Raw genomic sequence first — 20606 nt, forward strand, 5'->3', positions numbered from 1 at the left:
AGAAATAAATGAAGGTGAAGGCCCCATGGCCAGTGCTCATTCCTCTCTGATCTTCTTCCATCTCCGCAGTTTGCAACATAACACCTTCCACATACCTGATTAATACTCAGATTTTGAAAATTGAATCTTGCAGATTTTCAGCCCTATACTCAACAAAACCAAACCAACCAACCACCAACAAAAAACATGTATAAAATCAAACCAAATGAAGCATCTTGAAGTTCGAAAGCGCTGCTTTCGGTAGCCAAAAATAGCCAAATGATGGGCATCAATATTTAGCTTGCTAGAGGAGGCTGGTGTTGTCTGTAGGCAGAATGAAATTAGTGATTGATGAATTTTTCTTGTGTGCAGAGACTGGGACTGCCTGGATATATGGAAGTTAATCATGGGAGATGTTGAAATAAATATACAAAAAATAGCGTACAATCATCACCACTGTTTCTGGGAATGAATGGGACAAATGATATGCTGGATTTTTTCAAACTCAAAATGGTTGATTATTACATTTAATGGCATACTTGTTTCACCTTGTTACTAGGTTTTATGGAGCAATACTTTTAACAGGGAATGAGTATATAGCAAACATTCTGTAACTTGAATTAGTTTAGTTTTGAAATGTTGCTTGTATAAGCCCCTGTTGGTAGGCATGAAAGCAGATATTTATTTTCCATTTGTTTGATGAAATCAAGGGACTTGAAGAATGTGCTTCAGGCCAAAACTTGACCATCATATCCAAGCCAAGTGTGAAGCATGAATATGGCTTGAAAATAAGCAGTGGAGAGAAAACATGATTGGGGGTTTGCCTTGCAGTGTCCCTGCTGCATTAGAGACAGTGTTTCTCACTTATTTGCTTTTTGTTTTCCAGGTGAGAGCTTGCTGAGTGGCCAATCTTATCCACTTCTTGACAGGGCTTTTGCCTGGTCCCTCAGTGGGTTGAAGATACTCATCTGGCCCAATTCCCCTTAGCTGATGGGAAAAAAGAAACGCTGTCTGTGGGTGTCAGCCCTGATATCTCAGGTTCTGAGTGCCTATCTGAACTCAGCAGTTACCTTCCCAGTTCTGGATCTCTGGGGCTAGGATCTTCCCATGGAAGCAATCACCTGCTTCGGCTGGCACTCAGCTTGCACTGAATTGCATGAGACCAGCAGGGAGAGTGGGAGAGCTGTGAAAACCTACTTACACAGGAGGTAATGTTTCCTTCCTCCTTTCCTTGTGGAAGGAACTATTGTCCTCTCTTTGCGAGCATCTTGAAAAGCCTTGGGAAAGGCCTTGCAAATGTTGGCTTTGTCTTCTGTGTTTAGGAGCAGGAAAAAGGAGTGGAAGGAAGCTGTCCTTTGCTCTGACTGTTGGAGAGGAACTTGTAAATAATGAAACACTGGGCACTTACATGAGGTGTGACATAAACACCTTTCTCTGCCTATCTTGCAGGTGAACAGCATCATGGAGTTTTGTTTTACTCCTAAGGAAAAACGGGGGGAAAGACCTGTAGAGGTGCTAAGACTATAGTACAGCCTTCACTCCTTGTGGCAAATAGTTATGCTATAGACACTTCAGATTACACAAAGCCTGTGTCATTTCTTGCTGGCATGTGGCACAGCTATCATTTCTCTGCTTGGGCAGGGCTATCTCATCAATCAGTGCTTGTGCTGCTTGCCCAGGCTGGGAAAAACATATTGTAATAATGACAATAATAATAGCAATCAAAATAAAAGGGCTGCTAGAGGAGCATGATGAGCCCTCCTGTTGAGAATGCATTGTAAACATATTGACAAATGGAAATGTACTTCGGTCCTTTTAGTGCTCTGTTTCCTTGAATACATTTTGATGACATAGGATTGCCGTGTGTTGTGTGGAGTGGAAAGTTGCTTCATGTTTTGTTCTATTTATGTGTGCTGTAATTATGAAGTGGGAATGGAATTTCAAGTTGTCTCTCACCTGGGGTATGAATCTTCTGCTCAGTGCAGCTGAATGCATACATGCTTGTTTTCACAGCACCAACAAACAACTACATTAAAAGAGTGTTAAGGCTGTGAAATAAGTGTGGAGAGTAAGAGATGAGTGAATCTCCAGCCCAGTGATGTGGGGTTTAAAGGAATATCCGGCTACTGAACCACACTGATCTGCTACTCAGCAGAAGTTTCATACTTGGGGGGTATGTTTCTGTGCCTATTTCATTACTTGAACAGATTTTCCCTGGTATTTAAAGTCCTATGTCAGCTGATAGTGGTGGGCTGGTGCTTCTCTGGATAGTCTATGCTTTCTTATTCTTTGAAATAACAGAAAGCAAATACCCGTATGAAACTACAAGGATGTGTAAGCAGTGGCTGCCATGCACAAGAAACACTTGGAAATTTATTCATGTGAACTTGTACTTGATATGTATTTACATTGTATAGTTATATATAGCTAATCAGTTTATGTAATTGGCTGTTGTCAACCATATATTTGTATGTAAAGAAATACATGCTCTTTACTGACCACAGTTTAGGTTTTTTTTCAATAGATTGTATTGTGAAAGGAACCTGAATATGAAGAGCTTGGCCTTCAGAACAGCTGCTTGAAAATGTGGTGATTTTTATCCAAGAAATTTAAAGTAACCTTTAAAGTACCTTTCTAGTTAATGCAGCTGTCAGAATTCTGTCTGGAGCTGTTGCTGTTCACCACATGTGTGGTATTGTGTGTACAACTCCAATGGTGTTTGGAAGATCCTGATTTAAGAAAATTGAATAAAGTATCAGCCTTGTGAGGCTACTAGTGCCAGTTGTTGTATTTCTATCATATGGAAGTCTTTCAATGGAAAGATAGCATAGCATTGTAAATTAGGCATGTTTTGACAACTGCTTTTGAGTTTGCAGAATTAATTTTGAGGCTTGGCAGGGCTTTTCTTTGCATTTTGAATGCTTATCCTTTTCATGTATTCTGCCTACTTGAGAGCACAGTTGTACCTAGAAATTAATGAAATTTAAACAAGAACAAATGCAGTAAGAATTTTCTAGTTAATTTTCCCAATTCTATTTCAAGATAAAGTGTATAAAAATTCTGGATATTTGTTCATTATATATTTAAGCTATCTGAGCCTCAAATATCTTGGTATTTTATAATCAAGTACAATTTTTTGAATCAGGTTTTTTCATCTCATCTTTTTGGTCTCTAAGAACATGAATTTTGCTTTCCTTTTGTAATTATTTCCTTTTTTTGTGTGTGTATCTGAACTCTTATATGTTCCATAGAGCTGAAGCACTTAATAGCTGGCTCCTGAAAAAGATTTGGAGTAAGTGAGTGCTGCTAGATCCAGCAGACATGTTTCATTGCTGTAAAGGCCAATCAGTTTTATGAACACTTTGTCAGCTGTTGAAAATATGATGCTGTGGTTTGCAGAGTAAATTTAAATAGGGCTATACAATAAATTCTCCTATAATCCTTCTGAATTAGGCACAATTCTCAGATTCTAGGGTCAGAAGCAAAAACTGTAGGGAGACCTTTCTGCTTGAGCTTCTCCCTTTCACAAAGGAAAACTGTTCCATACAGAAGTTGTACTTATTTCTGAAGTCTCAGCTTTGTTAGACTAACTTTTGACTGAGATAAAAAAAATTCTCTCCTTTATATAGCATGCTCCTGTCCTCATCTTAATTGTTGCCAACTGATTTTATTTAGTTTGTTTTTTTGGGGGGGGGCAGTGTCATGTTCAGTCCCTTCAAAGGAGAGATATTTCCTCTGATCAAATGTGCTATGTTCTACCATTTGTGTCTTTGGCCACACTCAGCTTCTCTGCTGCTTTGGAGCTTAAACCAGAGACGTAATTAACCACTAATGAGGTATGACTGAGTTGCATGCCTTACCCTAGTAATAATGTATGACTAAGCATTGTGTGTTGGTTAGCGTTCATCTAATTACAAATTTGATATTGATCATTGGAGTATTTGATGAATATTGTACAGTTTGGGATAGCCATTTAAGGGGACTGTTGTTCTCAAAGCTGATTGAGAAAGATAGTATTAAAGGAAGGACATTTGTTTCTGTACTTGTGCCATTTATATAAGGTGAATAAATTCCTAAAGGGAATGCATAGATCAAACCTGCTTTTGGCCATTGATCTAAAGCTCTGACTATCGTTTTTTTCTGCCAGCACTAAGATTACAGAACAAAATAAAAGAAACCCAACAACTTTTCAAGAAGGAATTAGAACCTGAAATAGGAATAGCAAGGGCGGTGTTCTGTTGTGCAAAAGCTCAGATTAGAACATCACAGGGGTTCCTCTGGTCTTCAATACAGACTTGAAGTTAGAAGTCAGATTTATGCTGTTCTGAGGCCGAATGATTCTGATTGTGGTGGAGATGCTAGTAACTGAATTCATGCTATGCAACATGATACAGAGGACTCAGAACTTTGGTTTTGGCATTTACAAATTATGATGCCGGTCGTTTTCTGCCTGCCATTAGATGTAGATGGTTCTACACTTTGGTACTTTGCAGGGTTTGGAACAATACCAGTTTTTATATGAGATATTTTTGCTGGTGGTGTTTTCCCTCTACTGTGCCTTTGCTTCATTGGTGTTTGTTTTTCCTGGAGGTGTTTAGTGACAGCTCCAACAATGAGACTTCTCAGCAAGAACACTTGACATGGTACAATGTCCCTGTTTAACTGGTTCCTGTGAGAGCATTTCCAGGGCCCTGGCATAGGTATTTTGCCACTAAAAATAAATGGATGATGGAGTAGAGTATTCATCTGGAGGCTGGTAACTGGGGTAATTAGTCAGCATAACAAGGAGTCCATGACATTGGTGTCCTTATATCCTTCTGGTGTATATAAAACAAGAAAGAATATTTCTGATTATTCAATAATTTGAACTAAGAAATCAAAATAAATTAAGAGTAGCTAATTCCTAAGATGGACTTTTGGATGCTTGATAAAACCAAACATTATTCACAGTCTCAGAGGTGCATCTTTATGTATTTGCTTAATGAGACAAATAAGCATCCTTATTTGGGAGCAGGCCAACAGGTGTGCTGTGCTCAGTCCATGGGATGATGGGCTCCTGCATCTCCCATGCATGAGCAGCCATGCCCCATGGCCATGGGAGCCCTGCTGCCTTTCAGGGAGGCATGGGGAGCAGCTGCAGTGAAAGGCAGCAGGAAACCAGGCTCATTTCCTTGGATGTTACTGAAAAGGAAGGTCCAGATCTGTGGCTGATGGGTGGAAAATCACCCTGTTCCACCTGTGAGAGCCCAGCCCCACCTCTGTTTGGCTGGGTGAGCATGGTGGCATCACTGCCTGGCTCACAGCAGGGTCTGAGAGAGAGCTCTGTGTGGTCCTGCCTGTGGCTTCCAGAGGGGCCTTGGATCTGATTTCTTGCTTGTTTTGTCTGGGGCCACTGATGAATCCCATGACCAGGTCTGCCTCTTGTCCCCAGACCCTGGGAGGTGGCGCTGAGGGCCACCATGGCTGATGGCTGCCTTGCCCTGGCGAGCAGCTGGCCCTTTGCTGCTGCCTGACACTGGGTGACTCAGGTGCCCAAAGATACTGTGGGTCTTTGTCAGTGCTTTCCTGAGGAATCAGGTCCTGGAAACCATTTGCCGCTTCGTTTATCTAAGCTGTTAGCTCTACAGGGGAAATAATGCTAGTATTTCTGGTAGCTTGTGACAGAAAATATCTCCTTGATATCTTGCTTGCAGAGCATAATGAAACAATGCCATGATGGCCCAAGACCTTTAGTAGTATAATAACTGTGGTTTTCTGCACAGCAGGGTCTAAAACATGATATATACACCATTTCTTTTGACAGACATGCAGCACTTAAAAAAAATGGGTTTTCAACTACGGAATGCTTCTTTACAAACCTGAAATGTGCTGGTGGTGTGAAAGATTTTTAGCGAGATGTTAATGAAATATAGTGAATGTGGGTACCAGTCAGGCCAGCCAGAAAGGCATTTGCAACAGTTCTACGCGCAAAACAACATGAAGCATATGTAATGCTTTCCTTTGTTATGGGAGGGGAGAAGGTGACAAGCCAGAGATGCAGTGGAAACAGTGGTTTGTCTTGGGGTTATCATGCTGCAGGACTGTTTCGGAGGTGCTGGAGCAAGGCTGGGAATGGCTTAGATTTGTTGTGCTGTATAAAAGCATGGAGAAATTATTATCCTGAAAAATCAGAACTGGTGGAAACTTCTTTTTTTTTTTCCTTTTTCTATGACAATTTTAAAATTAGGGAGGAATTATACAAATTGTATTCATGTTACCCACCTTAACATAACATCTCACCCTTCAGTGAAATCTGTATGCATCTCCTGAGTGGAGAAGAGAATGGCTACATTAATGTGTTGCAGTAAAATGGGAAAACTAAATTGATGGAGGTCAGTGGTAGAAGCTTTTGTGTGTTATGGAAGCATAAAAACCACATGAGTTCTGTGAACAGCTCAACATGATAGCCATCAGGATGGTCTTCAGTGTTTGTGGATTCCTTTGTGTTTTGTTCTTGTGTGGAAGAAGGGAGATGCCTGTGGCAGTGACCAAAGCTGATGTGCTAAAAATGGAAACTCTTGGGAAAGGTGAATTTGTGGACAGTAGTAACAATCTTGTTTAACTGCCTATATCACATAACCTTCCTGCTTCCCTCTTTTCAGAGTACTGGATTGTGTTGCTAGGATTGTTCAGAGTACTGGATTTGTCTGTACCAGTGCTGCTTGTAGATTACATACTTTTTTTTGCCCTCTATGCCTGCTTCCAAACACTTATCCTTCTGTCCTGATCTACACAAGGCGTATGGGCACTTCCAGCTGACTGTGCTCCTACTTAGTGTTTAAAAGGCCTTAGTCTGGATCTAAGCTGAGGTTAATTTTTCTCCCAGATAAATGACTTAAAGGTACAGATAATGAAATAGTCATGTAAATATAAGACACCCTAATTTAGTAGAGCCACTAAATCTACTTCATGAGCTATTTACTAGTACAATAAGAAAGCACATGCATAAAAATAGACTGAAGTCTCAGCAAAGTCTCTGCCCATATTTTTCCTAATACAAATATTTAGATAGAAAATTTAAGGGGTCTGAAGTGTTAGGTTGGCTGATAACCTTTTTCTTAAGGGCATGGGAAAATTGTGTGACCTAATTGTTACTCCTATAGGTGCATTTTAGCTCCCATACTTCTTCATAAATGTACCATGCTAACTTAAGTCAATAAATGAACTCAGATGAAACTTATTAAAATCTAACTCTGTTCACATCATTAATTGCATGACATTTTATATCCCTAGAACAAGCATCTCTACTGTAAAAGAACCTACCCACAAGGTCATCTGTCCCTGCAAAGTTATGGATTATAAATCTGGCCCAAGTATTTATGCTGATAATAGTTTTTGTTCTTCTCTTGCTCATAGTTCATAATATTTTTAAAATAATGACATTATGGAACTTATTTTATCCCAATATGAGTTATTTACAAGCTGAGAGCCCTTGCCTAGTACTATTAATGTAGATTTTTGAAATAAAGTAATGAAATGCTACAGTTTAGTGTGTGCATAGAAACAATGTGAGTATAAGTAGAAGTAAGTGAATTCTGGAAGTAATTACTTCAAACATTGGTATTCACACCCAGTGTATTGATCTGTGTTAATGTGATTATCTGTAGGCAGTGTCTAAGTACTGCAGCTCCCTTCTGTGAAATCTCTGTTTTTCCTCATTGTGTGAGCAGATGAAGCTGCTCTTGTCATTGCACTCTGTTCTTGTTCCAGAGATGGGGGCTCTGCTTCATTGTCTGGTGGCTTGCTGAGGGTATTCATGCTTTGCTTGTACTCCTCTAGGATGTGAAAGTTTTAGCTGGCTGTGTCAGTGTTGCCTGTTTCTTTGTTCACTTGTTGCTGAGTTCTTCTGCACTGGCTTGTGTCTGTGCTTCTTGCAAGTTCCTTTGTGGCTTTAGATGTTACAGCTCCTTCCTCATTCAGTACTGAGAATGTTGCCTTTTCCCTATAATCAGTGATGTGTCCTGCTTAAAACCGAAAAGATTATCTTCATTATTTTGCTTCCTCTCAAGCCAGGTAAGAAATCCCAGCAAAATATCTCTAAATATACCTGTCCCCCTCCCTATTAAGGCTCTGTTACATTAAGGCCTGAACACATCTGCTTATGGTCTAAACCATTTTTCTTCCATTCCCAGAAAAGATGTTTCAATGTGGCAGGAAAGAGCATGGAAAGTCTGGGAGCAGGGGCTGGGTTTGTGGCTGGGGATGGGATTTATCTGGCCTGTTTTCCCTGCTGCTCCAAGATGAGGGCCCAAGCACCACAGCTCCTCATGCTGCTGCGTGGGGTCTCATGGCTCTACTGGATGTCCTGTCTGCAAGCCACATGTTCTTGTGGACTGCAAATATAACTCCTAAGCTTTTGGGACAGGTGCTGTAATCTGGGTGTTTATGCAGTCTCTGGCACAAATGTAGGATTGTATAATTGTCAATGGATTTTATAGACAGTGCTTTATCTAGTTAAAGTTCTTTAACCAGAGCTTTAGCTGAAAGAAAATAGAAATACAAAGCTGAAAGAGAATTGAAAATGTTATTTATTTAAGAAAAATGAATTTTAGTGTGGGCTTTTTTAAACTAGTGCATTATGTTGTATGTTGTTTCCATATGTTATTTTTATTTTTATTCTCACTTATAATGTTTGGAATTAAAACAGACAGTAAACTCTCCAAAGCAGAATTGTTTTCTTAAATGTATTTGTCTTGCAAGTAGCAGGCTTTCATCTTAAGAGAGCAGTTTCTTGCATAGAACAATAAAAGCAATAGCAGTTACTTTTGTTTGGAAGTAAAGCTGAAAATGATGTGGACTGTTTAGAAAAAGTGTAAAAACAGTAGGCATTGTTTATGATCTCCCTTCCCCTGTGCTAGCTTAAGCTGTAAGCAACAAGTATTGTTGTGGTCTGTGGATATACTGCTTTGAAACAGATACAAGATCACATCCTGATGCATATGTTCAAAGATTGTTATAATCATTAGTGATTGCAGTTGTAGATTATTTTTATAAGAGTTTTCATCTACTTTACTTTGATTTTATATTTTACTACTGATAATGTTGCCATGAGCTTACAGCACAAACTGACTCTCTGTCTTTTATGTGATTGTCCCCGAGATTGTGCGTGGGTCCTGTTGAAGGAAAAATAATTTTTTTATGTATAAAACTATTTATTATATAAGTTAAGTTTGTGTGTATGTGTTGGGCAGATTTTTAAATAATGATCTTCATTTTCTGCAGCTCTGCAACCTGACATGGGCTTTCTAGGGTCTGCAGCTCTTCATAGCTACAAGGATGTTCCTGAGCTGTGATTTGTATTTTATTCAGGAATAGCATTGCTAAAGTTCTTGGCTCTTCTCTGTTTTGTGACCCATTGTTATTCATATGTTCTTTTCTCTGTTCTAATTTTAAAACAGTCTGTGTTCAAATTTAGCTGAAGTGTTCGATGTATTCCTTTTTATGTTACTTTAAAGTTTTTGTATTTCTTAGTGGCATGATTTCAGAAAGAGATCTGATGGAGCCAGCTGGCTGAGAGATGGATTTCTCCATTTCACAGGAGAACTTCCCTACTCTTACTTTAGAAAAATGATCTCTTTATTTCTTCAGCACCCCGATTTGAAATGGAAATGAAGTTCCAACTGTTCTGTGGAATTCAGTTTCAGGAAAAAAAATCTTTCAGATGTATCAAGCTAAAAATGCCTCCAAACCCAAGCTCTGATGCTGCTTTAATGATTTATTTAACATTTTACTTGAGATATTTTCAACGACCAAGATGCTAATGTTTTGGTCCCTTTAATCTCATTTTGTTTTCACTGCTCAAAAAAGTGTAAAGGAAAAGAATAAGCACCTTTTCAAACAATAAAGTACAGGAGACTCTCCAGCCACAGTGTGAGAATACATAGAAAAAGAAATAAAACATCTGTTGAACATTGCTTTACCTAAAAAGCCATGTTTTGGTAAGAATTGTTGTCCTTGTGCAGCTGGTAACGTGAGAGTCTTTGCCTATCCCTGTGTCATTTCAGCCATTGCTGCTCAGCATTCAAAAGCCTGACAACACTTGTGCAGGTTGTGTAGGCACAACACAGTGTGTTTGTCCATGTAAGTGTGCTGGGTATTTACCTGATTCAGGGATAGTTTTTAAAAAATGCTTGGGGTCCCTTGCTGCTGCAGCCTGGCTCCCATGGGTAGAGCTGTGTGCTTGAAACATGCTGAAGTTAAACAGTCTCATCTCTCAGGATAAACTTTCAAACCGTGTTTGGTGTGGTAGTGTGGGTCCTGGACCTGAGCAAAAGGGGAGGTCTGTCTCTCACAATATCATTTCTTTATCATAGAAAGACAGAAATATCCTTTTACTCCCTCTAATGTCTTTCTTGGTTGTGGCCGTGCAGTCTGTCCTCAGTACAGCGAGTTTTTGTGCTGCCACACGTAACCGTGAGCTGCAAATTCCTGTGATCTGTTACTGCTGCATTTAGCAGTAACAGTGCTTTTAAATCAAATGACTTCTGAGTGGTTATCTTGATTAAAGCACTTGAATGAATAAATAATTCAGTGGACTTAATAGTAAGAAAAGAAATAGATCAAATGGAGCTGTAATTCTTGAGAAAATATATTTTCCTCAACTTTTGACTTCATGGATTTTTTAAAAAATATATTTAATCACAATGTTTTTTGGTTATTTCCTTTTTTGCAATGTTTTTGTTTAATGTACTAAAATATACTTTGATCTGTTGCTATGGTATTTAATAGGCAATTCTGATATTTATCCTACAGTATCTTTCCGTAATGTACAGACTAATGAAGATTTGCAAGCATTCATTTCTTCTATGTTTTCTCTAGAAAATGAATATGAAATTTGGAACTTAAACTTTGTTGCTCTTTGTGCTGGTTTAACATGGAGGAAGATGAAAATTAAGATGTATAATGTGAACCACCAGTATGTTTTAATTTTCAGTCCTGAGAGGTTGTCTTGCAGACCCTTGTACAACAGCAAAGAAGGGATGAAATCACAGACTGGGTAGGTTGGAAAGGACCACAATGGGTCCATTTGGTCCAACCTCCCTGCTCAGGCAGGGTCATCCCAGAGCACAGGGCTGTACCCAGACAGGTCTGGAATATCTCCAGTGAAGGGGACTCCATAACCTCTCTGGACAACCTGTTCCAGTGCTCGGTCACCTGCAGAGTAAAGAATTTCAGAGTATTTCAGAGAAGGGCAGCTCAAAGTGGGGATTAGTTTTACCAATTCAGATGGATCTGCTATGGTCTGGTGTTGGGCATGTTCAGCTAGTGAACAAAGGGAGGAAGCACCAGCTTTGAGTTCTTTCAATGAGGAATGTGGGGTATTTTGTTTCCTGCCTTGGGAGATAAACTCTGCAATTAAAAATACATGTTCAAACAATCAAAGAGAGAGAGTAACAGGTTCTTTCCCTCTCATCCCCCACAAAAATATCTGATCTTATTTGACTGACTACTAAGATAAGGGACATAATCCTCATTCTCCACTGAAAGGAACAACTTAGGGAATGTCTAACTTGTTCAGAGATGTGACAGAATAGAAGAAAGAAAGGATATGTCCAAAAATTGGAGCACTCCTCCCCCTTATAGTTCTGTGCCTTTAGTTAGAGCAAAAACGATTTTCAAGTACAAGTGAATTTTGGAGTACAACACCAAATTTAAACAAAAAACAACATCCCAGCAACCTATTCCCTTTCCCCAAACTATACCATTTTTTAATTACTCTACTCTCTAGCAGAAGATAAATAGCTCCTGAAGATAAACAACATTTTTTTATTGAATTTTGCCCTGACAAACAAATAGCTCCCTTGGAATGCAACCAGGTCCTGGGATGAAGATAACTCTTTACAAGAGAAAATTGTGCCTGCTACACAATAAAGGGCTGATGTAATAAACAATTAATAGTCAGTCAGTCTAAATTGCTGACAAGAGCAGGGTGCAATCAAATATAAAGCACTAGAGGGTGAAACAAGTGAGAAGAATTAATATTGAATTTTGTACATATAAGTCTTAAATCTAGATACAAATTATAGAGGACTTAAAAGAACTTAAAGTGTAAAGGAGTCAGATGACAAGACTGATTCCAGCCTTTCTCCTGAAAAAATCCAGTGAGTGCTTTTAGCATAGGGCATTTATGGATTGTGATGTATGGGTGGGAGAGGAAAACAAGTCTGACTTATGGTAGCAAGAATGTAGATATGTATGTGGATTTTGTGTGTTGCCATAAAAGAAGAAATCAAATGTCAACTTGAATGAAAAGACCATGTTTTTAACTTCTGTTTTCCCTCTTGTGATGCTATTTGTAAAAAAGTTTGCTGGCCATGATAGAAAGCTGCCTCTGCAGTAGCTCCTCTCTATTAATTCAGGGATCTGGCTGCTTGACTAAGATGCAGAAGACCTAGGTTTAATTCCCCTCTAGTCTGAGAGCATTGTTTCAACTTTGTTTCTCAGGACAGTGCTGTAGGCACTGATCTAGAATGTATGTTGAACTGGATTACTTTCTCATTTGCTGTAATTGACAATTGAGTCTGCATTTAACCTTTTCTGTATGAGCTGGTGGGGACAAACCCTGTTGCCACTAACTCAGGTGTAAGTTTCATCCCTTGACCTAATGGAGTGGTCCCCAAGGTGGAGCTGGAGGAGGGACATTCAGCCTGTTCTCCTGTACAGTGAGTAAATGCCCTAACAGCTCTGGGGATGGAGTAGGATGAGAGCAGTCTTGCTAAAACCACAGTGAAGGCAGCACAACTGATTTTATCATCAGCTTATTATGATTAGCTCTTTGCCATACCTGTGAAGATGCACAAGAGGGGAAGCAAATATTTGTTCAACAGGGCACAAGAATGCTTTCATTCTCAGCTTTGATAATGACCATGAAATATCCATCTTGGGTGGATCCAAAGTAATGTCCTTTTTTAGCTGATGCAACCACTAAGCTGGGAACTCCTCCTTGCACAAGGAAAGCTGTTCTGGCACATGTGCCTGCTTGGAGGGAGCCTGGGGCAGAAAGGTGTTCTTGTGCTGGGTGCTCGTAAATGATCTGAAGACGAGTGAAAATCGATGCACCCTTGGCAAATTATGATTTGGGAGCTCATTATCTCTTTGTGAAACTCATTTTCCAGCCTACTGATTAGGCTTATAAAAGCACAGTTTTAATATGCCTCCTGCCCTGTTTTTAATTCCCTGGTTGACAGTAAAGAAAATTCTGACCAACTCTCCGGACAATTTATACTCTTCTTTTATCTTGATGGCATATTGATCCTGCTGAACGTTCCTTCTGCAAAATCATGAACGTGCATCTAAAATGCAGTTCATAGAGGCTGTGTAGTAAGCTTTTTTCTTCCTAGGGGCGGTTTGCTGCTTTTGTATTCTGAGAGCAGGTGCAATCTAGGAGGAATGGGTCAAGGCTTTTCTGTGGAAAAATCTTTCTGATCTGATCTCTGTCACTCTTTTTTACTCCTTTATTAGAGTTTCCTGACATTTAATGGTCTTGTTGTTTTGAAGTTTTAATCTTGCATTTAATTATAGAAAATTGTCCTAGTAACTACAACAGTGACTGTATTTGGCTGGAAAAAATCTTATCAAAAATGGTCTTAGAAATCTGTTCATGAGTTGACTAAACATGGGAAACTCTGCATTTATTTCACACACACTGCACTTGCTTTTTTTTTTTTTTTTTCCTTGAAAATAAGTAGTCTAAATCCCCCCTGCCTCCAAAAACAAAAGACTCCCAAAAGAACTTTCTGGTGTAATGTAAACCAGGCTCTAAAGCTGAAAAACCCACTAATGCCGAAGGAGGCGCAGGGAACTGTTTCACTTGGGCAACTTCTCTGGTGTATTAAAGTACATAAAACTCTCATCCTACCTTACTTGGTGATTGCTTTCCTTCTTGGAGAAACCCCAGGCTGTGGGTGCATACATGTTCTGCAGCAGTGCTTGGTCAGGCAGCCCCTTTGCCCAGCTCACTTTGGACTCTCACTGAGCTGGAGCAGAAGCTGGGGCTGTCTGCATGTAATTTTTCACCATTGTGAGCAGGGCCTGACTCTCTGAAAAGGAAATAAAGGTCTCAGGATTTGTCACTGGAATAATGAAAATTTCAGGCATATTTCTTTGCAATGCAAGCTAAACTACCTGTATTTTTCCAACAAATAATTATTGCTTCATTCACCCTACACTCTGGAGGCGAACAGGCTTGCAATCATATGAATGAGGTAATCTTTCAGCAACTTAACACTAAACTTGAGAACAGATGAAATAAGGAAACCACTTAGAGGAAAATGCCCTCTCTGTGATAGCCCTTTCTCAGAAATAGAAGATTTGCTGTTCAGCACCAGCAAGTGTGTAGGGAACCAGCTGAATGGGAGAATCTGTCCACTCCTCTAAGTACTTAATGGGACACTTATTTCCTTTTTCTAAAGAAAGGCTGGTGACATCTGCATTTAGTTGAAGAAGCTAATGGCAGAGGGAGACAAGGAAAAAGGCTATGCTGTAAAGCAAGAGTACCAGGTGAATATTCCTTTCAGGTCAAAAACACCCTTTCTTTCTCATCTGAGGGGTGAGGGGGCCTCTGCAAAAGAAGAAAATGCTTTAACTACTGAAAAATTAAGAATAATCCAGGACAGGAATAAAGACTGTGAATTTGGCTGGGAGGTGGAAATATGTTCATAAAGGAAGATGCCTCAGTTGTTACCTACAAGTGTGCAGTGTTTAGGATTCATCTAATGCTACCAAAGAGTGTACATATTTGGAAATTGTAGCCTTAAAAACAAACTTGCGTCCTGTGTGTGAAAAGTGTAACTCTCTGTGACTGGAGATAAGATAGCAAATGGTGGCGTGGTGATTTTTTGGGTTTTTTTTTTAGATTTGGGACAAAATAAAAAATTTCTGTATAATCCAAAAGGGAGTTGAATTCCAGATTTATTTTCACACTGTCAAATCTGTAATTGTCAACATGAAAACTATTTCAAAACAGCCACAGGTGAGCTAAGGTAATCTGTGGTGTAGATGTAGATCAGATGTAGGTTCTGCCAGTAGGGGCTTAACAATCTAAAACTAAAATGCAGAGTTGTGAAATAAAAAGGAATTTTCAATGGAGAAATGAGCTGGTCTGAATGCTGTTCTAAAGCATAGGGAGTATGTTTGTTACCACTGAGCAGGCAGGTTTGCATAAATCCAGAGAAGCTGAAGGAGTCTTGTGTGTATTTCTTATTCCAATTCCCAATTTGTAACCACAGCCATTTCTAATTCACATTTACCTCTGCTAATACTCAAACATGCTGGTCTTTTGATGTATATTGTTGTGTGCTAGTAAAACTAACAGGGATTTGTCTATCCCAGTTTTGTGGTCTGTACCCAAATGAAACTGATGCCAGGGTTATTCACAATCTGTTCAGGTCATTCTGGTTTTGGTAAAACTTCACCTAGACTGGATTTGGGTTCTGTGATGTTTCAGCGCAGGTATACTTTCATGTTAATTTTTCACACTTGTGCTCCCTATTCTGCTAATAGTTTGCATTGGAGAGATTTAAATTACAATTGCTTTGGCAAGATAGAAAGTGAACTAGATGGTTTTGAGGTTGGAGACTATTCAGTTAAAACTGGCGTGCACTTTCTCTAGATGCCAGTAATGTAAACAGCCATGACAATTTTTAAGCCATATGTTTGTGTGAGTGTATTTGATTACAACTAGGGAGGAATCTTTCATGCAGTGTCGATTTTTTAACTATTTTTCCCTTGTGGTTACAGCACACATTGATTTGGTACAGTAAGAATTATATAAGTTGTTAATCCAGTTTAGCTAGGGTTTGAATTAAGTCTGATCTTTTAGAAAATAAACTTGGGTAGTAATGTGAATTGCTTATATCAAGGGGCTCAATGTGGACTTAATACTGAGAAATGCCTAGAAAAGCAAGTCTGTGTGCGTGGGGGGGGGGGGTTAAATGCAAATGAATACAGCTATAAGAAACACAAAGCAACAGGAGAAGGGCATGTTTGGAGGCTTCCAAAATTTCACTATCAGAAGAACTGAATGTGGATGGTGATGATGATGATGATGATGATGATGATGATATCTTGGGAGATAATCAATGAGAATACTCTCAAATATAAGCCTATACACAGATATATGTCCCCAAAATATGCCAAACCTTGACAGGTTATTTTATCAGAAAGATTTGCTTGTTTGTGTTTTGACAGCTGAGGTTGGTCTTTTAACTGTCTTTTTTTTTTCAGATATATTTTAAACATTTGATGTTGATATATATTCTACAAAAAGCATATGACTAGAAAAATTACTTATCTAGTTCATCAAAATTCCTCTCCTTAATTCCATCTCCTAAACAATGGAGATGTGCTTTGGCAGAATTGTTCCATTAGAAGGTCATTTAAGCTGCAGAACTCATTTCATGGATGCTCCAGCAATCACTGTGCACCTTCAGAGCCCATTCCCAAAAAACCCAGAATCCCTCTTCACAGAGCAAAGCATTTCACTTTTAAACTGAGAATGGGAATTTCATATGCCTTATGACATTGAAGAATATTTTGTTTTGAAATAGCCTCTGTGCTTCAATCTAGCTGAGGTTTGTAGAATTTCATATTAACAGTGAAGTTCTGATGTGGTCTGTGTTTGGTAAAAGCAAGTTTAAGATAATTCTAGAGCTATCTATTAGAGGATAATAATGATAATAACCCAGGAGTTTTTTTTAATTCTGGTTAATAAATAAAGGATGATCTCCTCTATCTTATTTTTATTAAGATAATTGCAAATCTGACAAAATATGAAGTTACATTGTGGGCAAAACAGCAGTGGAATTTGGCCTGCATGTGGACTGGTTAAAAGTCTTGGGACATAAACTTTCATTTGAAATTTGTTCTTCTCTATTGAGTTTTTCTATTCTCTTGCAGTTTCTCTGTCTCCTTGCAGGTATTTAGATATGGGTAGCAAGGCGTGGAGGCTTTCTAAGTTCTGGAGAAGAGGGAAAAAGAAATGTTTTTGCTTATGTGTTATAACCTTCTATATGAAAAGAAAAAGTTCCTTAGAAGACAATAGATAAAATTAGTAATCAAACTGTGTCCAAATTTCCTAGAAAATTATGGTTTAGAAGAATCAGCTTGTCTGATTTCAAATAATACATAAAATATGCATGAGATGGGCAGACGGATTTGCAGAGGGAACGGAGACAGATTTTTAATTTGGAAATGAGCAAGATGTCTCCTAATGAGGTACATTTGGAAAGCTTACTGTGATCTGTGCAGAGAACTGTAGTCTTATATTTGCTCTGGCCAGAATAGCTGTTGGAAATCATACTGAAAACTTTCAAAACTATTGAATATTATACTGGGTGAAAATAGTTTTTCTTATAAATACAATCTTAGATTGGAAAATCAAATATTTGGGGACACATTCTTTCAAGGGTTAATGGTGAAATAGTCAGGGGTTTTTTTGGTTTTTTCCTGTCAAAGGATTCAGGGATTTCTTTTTTTTTTTTTCTTTTTAAATGTAAAGAATAGATAAATAGCACATTCTATAACAGGGGAATTACTGGATTCTCCATAGAGAAGTTGAAAAAGAAACTTGGATTTTTGAGGGCATGTGGTATATCCTTCAGGTCACTTATATGTACAGGGTTCTAGCAGTGAAGGGCTTGTTTTTACTAAGAACAGGGATTTCTCGATTGACAGCTTCCTGTAAACAACATGCTGGGATGTTTTTCACCCTGCCTGTGGGGTTTTCATAGATTGAGGGGAAACCAGTTGCCCTTCCAGGTGGCAAAAGCTGTTTGGGGTTGGGAACGTCTAGGTAATCAATCAGAGTTTCCCTGAGAAGGTAAAGGTGAGAGGTGCTTGCCAGCAGAGACTGCCCCAGGGGAGTGTGCTGTGTGCCCTGCTGGGATGAAGGCGATGCAGCCATGTGGGCTGTGCTGCCCAGCCGGCTTTTAACCCACTTCTGCTCAGACATCTGGGCAGGTGGAGGTGTGCTCACCCCAGCCAAGCTGCTCCTACAGCTTTTGGGGAGAGCTGTCTCCCAGAAGAGCAGAGCCACAGCTCCTCCATGGATAGCTGCTGGTGAGCAGCTCCTTGAGTAAGACTCACATAATAAGGACCTGTCCTGCTGCCTTGTGCTTTGTCTCCTTTATTTGCTGAAAAACAGTCTGCAGCAAGGGAAAGGTGGGATGACACCTGTCAGGATTTCATTGTGTACATACTCCTGCAGAGGGAGGAAACCCAGATGTTGCAGAAGCTGTGATTTGCTGTCAGTGGAAACAGGAATTGCACTGTGATTTATGATGATTTGATGCTTTCAATAATCTCATCTGAAGACCAAAAGGCAAGGGATGGCTTTTGTTATTGGATATGTCTTAAACGATAAAACAACATAAATAGAGATTCTCATTTTGGAAGCCTACTAAGGCTAGACTGTTCTTTAAATGCACTTTTTTGTGAAACTGATATTACATAGAGAAATTTTACTTTTGATTTGTACAACACTCCAGCGTTAAGAGGAAAATCTGCTTTCCTGAGTCACTGCCCTGACACTGGAGGATGATGAGGAGGAGGTGAGTCAGTGCATCAGGTTGGTGCTGGTTCTGCCACGTCTGCTCTGTGGGGCTGCCTGGGTTGACATCAGTGTATGCAGTGTGCTCTGCAGCACTTTGCTGTTTAAGAGGAGCTGGCCAAAGTGGAGGCATGGCAGAGGCAGGGCTTTTCTCTTCTAAAAACTGCCCCACATTCCAACAAATCCAGGCACCTCAAAACTGTCTCTATGATGCAAAAGCCTACAAAATACTGTTTTCCCTAGCCAGAGGTGTAACAAAAGCTTCCAAGCATAGATGGTTACAATATAAACTGAAGGGAGGGGGCAGAAGGAGGAAGAAAGTCTAATGCCAGAAACGGGAATTAAACATCCTTTCCCCCTCCCCCCCGAAATCCCAGAAATAGAGGAGTAGACATTATGAAGCAGGCTTAGTTTCTAGCAGCTTGATCTTTGCCTTTGTATGCACTTGGCTTTGTGTGCATTGATGTCCTGTTGGTAATTATCATTCTGTTGTCACCTGTATTCATGATGACACCCCTATATCACATTTTCATCACAGCGTGAAATGTCGCTCTTTTTGCTTTTGTTTTGTTTAGCACTATGAGTTTAGCCCAGAGCTGAAAAAAAAAACAAAAGACACTTCTCACAACACACAATGGTACATTGATAACCTTGCAGTTTAGTTACTGATCCTATCTCAATGCTTCCATCTCTCTCCTTCCTCCCACCCCTCTTTTTAAGCAGACAAGGTTTTCCCTCAACAAGCTGATGACAGAATAATTTCTTCAGGTTGATTGTTTGCCCCACATGGTCCTCTGGATTTCTTCATACAAGTGGAGAGAAGCAGATCAAAAGCCTGCAAGAAAAAAAACAGGCAAAGGATTGAAAAAAGCCACCATAAAGAACCTACTCAGGTTTCATTCTGATGATGAACAGGCTTGTAAAGTATTCTGAGACCTGTCAAATTTTCCCATCTGAAATCCAGACCTATTTTAAAAAGAATTTTCATAATGAGTGTCTCTTTTCCTCCATCCACAGGCTCAGAGAATTTTCTGAAAAAGTTCTGCAGGGCAGAGGAGTTGAACAGTTGATCACATGCAGGAGCACAGGATAGATGGAGTACAGCTGACTCAACAACTACAGGGGATTTGGGTAAGTGCCCACCATGTCAGCCAACTAGGACTTACTAAAATATTGGTTAATATCACAGTATTCATTACTTTTAAAAGGAAATTCTTACTTTATCACCCGTCAGACAAATTTAACCTCACTAGGAAATCTCAGTGGTAGTGAGTTGGGGAAAATGTATGCAGGGAATGGCTGATGCAAAGATGAAGGTGGGATCCATCCAACTGGGATTGACTTTTGCAAGTTAGCTTTTACCTAAGGATACACAGACCAGACTTGTGCTATTAATGCTAGGGGAGGAAGGTTATAAGCCCTGTGCAAGGTGGAGGTGACAGTGTATGTCAAACCCACTTGTGTTGCTTTCAGGAGGGAAACAATCAATAGCTTGAAGGAGGCAATGTTATCCAGCCTGTGGTGTCAGTCAGCCTGTTCCCACAGTCATTGCATTGATGGAGGAAAATTTTGATAAGCAGGACTTCTTATCTGGCTCCACTGCAGTTGAATGACATGAGTTTGTTGATTGGAAGTGACATTGTTTCTGATCACAAAGCTGGCTGGACATGGTAATTGCACCACCTTTGTTTATTTTTAAAGTAATGATAACAGCGATATATTCCTCAGTGAAGATCACGGGGATTTGGAATCAAGTCTTGGGTTAAGCTGATGAACTGATACTGTCCAAATTGACATAGTTACTGTAATTGCCTTGTGTACTGTGGGGGAAAGCTTTAAGAGCTGCAGGAGATAGGAATGCTGGCCCTGCTTGCATATTCTTGGTCAAAGAATAGTTTTACCTGTGCATGATGATTTGGTTTTTTTTCAGCTAGATCTTCAGCAGTACACCTTAGGCTTGTTTTACAGGTTGGCTCAAAATTTTCTTCAAATCTTAAGTCCCAAATGGCTACAACACAGACTCAAAACATGATGAAAGAAA

The 20606-nt window shown here is 39.5% G+C and overlaps 2 protein-coding genes across 10 annotated transcripts in view; one reads left to right on the forward strand and one right to left on the reverse strand.

Moving 5' to 3' along the window:
- The window catches only part of RPL24 (ribosomal protein L24), a 432745-nt gene that overhangs the window by 199302 nt on the left and 212837 nt on the right, over positions 1-20606 (reverse strand). The gene's annotated exons all lie outside the window — the stretch shown is intronic.
- The window catches only part of ZPLD1 (zona pellucida like domain containing 1), a 126403-nt gene that overhangs the window by 76807 nt on the left and 28990 nt on the right, over positions 1-20606 (forward strand). For 8 of the 9 annotated variants that reach the window (XM_050973484.1, XM_050973480.1, XM_050973473.1 and 5 more), the window contains one exon: positions 19583-19696. The gene's annotated coding sequence lies outside the window, so the exon portion shown is untranslated. Of the gene's footprint in view, positions 1-18503; positions 18567-19582; positions 19697-20606 lie in introns of all 9 variants that reach the window. The other variant, XM_050973466.1, reaches the window with a different exon arrangement.

This window comes from Serinus canaria, chromosome 1 (assembly GCF_022539315.1).
Source record: "Serinus canaria isolate serCan28SL12 chromosome 1, serCan2020, whole genome shotgun sequence".
Lineage (NCBI taxonomy): Eukaryota > Metazoa > Chordata > Aves > Passeriformes > Fringillidae > Serinus > Serinus canaria.